The sequence below is a fragment of the Caenorhabditis briggsae genome (assembly GCF_000004555.2).
Source record: "Caenorhabditis briggsae complete genome, chrX, whole genome shotgun sequence".
Taxonomy (NCBI): domain Eukaryota; kingdom Metazoa; phylum Nematoda; class Chromadorea; order Rhabditida; family Rhabditidae; genus Caenorhabditis; species Caenorhabditis briggsae.
Window position 1 is genome coordinate 15,243,255 of NC_013491.2, and position 2,829 is coordinate 15,246,083.

The following is a 2,829-nucleotide window of genomic DNA, read 5'->3' on the forward strand; positions in this document are numbered from 1 at the left end:
ATTAGGTCGTTACCTGTAAAAAAATGGGTTGTGACCTAGAAAAAAGTGGGTCATGACCTAGAAAAAATTGGGTCCTGACCTAGAAAAAAATAGGTCATGACCTAAAAACATGAAAAACTGGGTCATAAAAGTCGGACGTGAAATTCAAAAAATGTGACATGGGATGTAAAAAAATAGGTCATGAAATTAAAAAATAGGTCGTGAAATTTAAAAATAGGTCATGCCATTTAAAAAATAGGTCGTGAAATTTAAAAATAGGTCATGCCATTTAAAAAATAGGTCGTGAAATTTAAAAATAGGTCATGTCATTTAAAAAATAGGTCGTGAAATTCCAAAAGTAGGTCATGCCATTTAAAAAATAGGTCGTGAAATTTAAAAATAGGTCATGTCATTTAAAAAATAGGTCGTGAAATTTCAAAAGTAGGTCATGAAATTCAACAAATTAAATCTAACTCAAAAATTAAATCATGGATTTGAAAAATAGGTCATAAAATTATAAATTAGGTCGTGAAATTCCAAAAGTANGTCATGAAATTAAAAAATAGGTCGTGAAATTTAAAAATAGGTCATGCCATTTAAAAAATAGGTAAAAATTGGGTCGTGACCTAGAAAAATTAGATCGTGACCTATAAAAAATTGGGTCGTGACCTAGAAAAAAGTGGGTCATGACCTAGAAAAAAGCGGGAAATATACGGACAATTCAGAAAACTGACGGCAAATTCAGAAAATTGACGGCAAATTCAGAAGTTTTTATGACTTTTATGACCCAGTTTTTCATGTTTTTAGGTTTTTTAGGACTTTTGAATTTGCCGTCAATTTTCTGAATTTTCCGTATATTTTCCGGTAATGCTTCTAGTTTTGCTGTCAAACTTCTGAATTTGCAGTCAATTTTCAGAATTCTTCGTATATTTTCCGGTACCTATTTTTTAAATCCCATGACACAATTTTTGGAATTTCACGATCTAATTTTTAATTTCACGACCTAATTTTCGAATTTTGACCTATTTGTTAAATCCCATGATTTAATTTTCGAATTTCATGCCCTACTTTTAAAATTTCACGACCTATTTTTTAATTTCATGACCTACTTTTGGAATTTCACGACCTAATTTTTGCATTTTATGACCTATTTTTTTAAATCCCATGTCACACTTTTTGAATTTTACGTCCTAATTTTAGGTCATGAAATTTAAAAATTAGGTCATGAAATTCAAAAATTGGATCATGACCTAGAAAAAATTGGGTCGTGACCTATAAAAAATTGGGTCGTGACCTATAAAAAATTGGGTCGTGACCTAGAAAAAAGCGGGAAATATACGGACAATTCAGAAAACTGACGGCAAATTCAGAAGTTTGACGCAAAACTAGAAGCATTACCGGAAAATATACGGAAAATTCAGAAAATTGACGGCAAATTCAGAAGTTTTTATGACTTTTATGACCCAGTTTTTCATGTTTTTAGGTCATGACCTATTTTTTTTCTAGGTCAGGACCCAATTTTTTCTAGGTCATGATCCAATTTTTGAATTTCATGACATAATTTTTAAATTTCATGACCTAATTTTTGAATTTTATGACCGCAATTCAGCGATGCCTTTCTTGAAGAACTCCTCTGGCTGTGACTCGAAATAGTCCGCCACCCAAATTTGCACTTCTTCACCGCTTTCGAATTTTTTCTCGGCCAGATGATGTTGCATGGATCGGAATAGGTGATAGTCCTCAAACTTTTGAGTTTGCCGTCAATTTTCTGAATTTTTCGTATATTTTCCGGTAATGCTTCTAGTTTTATTTTTTAAATCCCATGCCACAATTTTTGAATTTCATGACGTAATATTTGAATTTCATGACCTATTTTTTAATTTCCATGACCTATTATTGAATTTCAAGACCTATTTTTTAAATCCATGATTTAATTTTTGAATTTTTGAAAACTTCATGACCCAATTTTTTCTAGGTCATGATCCAATTTTTGAATTTCATGACCTAATTTTTAAATTTCATGACCTAAAATCAAAATTTGGATCATGACCTAGAAAAAATTAGGTCGTTACCTGTAAAAAAATGGGTTGTGACCTAGAAAAAAGTGGGTCATGACCTAGAAAAAATTGGGTCCTGACCTAGAAAAAAATAGGTCATGACCTAAAAACATGAAAAACTGGGTCATAAAAGTCGGACGTGAAATTCAAAAAATGTGACATGGGATGTAAAAAAATAGGTCATGAAATTAAAAAATAGGTCGTGAAATTTAAAAATAGGTCATGCCATTTAAAAAATAGGTCGTGAAATTTAAAAATAGGTCATGCCATTTAAAAAATAGGTCGTGAAATTTAAAAATAGGTCATGTCATTTAAAAAATAGGTCGTGAAATTCCAAAAGTAGGTCATGCCATTTAAAAAATAGGTCGTGAAATTTAAAAATAGGTCATGTCATTTAAAAAATAGGTCGTGAAATTTCAAAAGTAGGTCATGAAATTCAACAAATTAAATCTAACTCAAAAATTAAATCATGGATTTGAAAAATAGGTCATAAAATTATAAATTAGGTCGTGAAATTCCAAAAGTAGGTCATGAAATTCAACAAATTAAATCTAACTCAAAAATTAAATCATGGATTTAAAAAATAGGTCTTGAAATTCTAAAATAGGTCGTGAAAATTACAAAATAGGTCATGAAATTCAAGAATGGTGTCATGGGATTTAAAAAATAGGTACCGGAAAATATACGAAGAATTTTGAAAATTGACGGCAAATTCAGAAGTTTGACAGCAAAACTAAAAGCAATACCGGAAAATATACGGAAAATTCAGAAAATTGACGGCAAATTCAGAAGT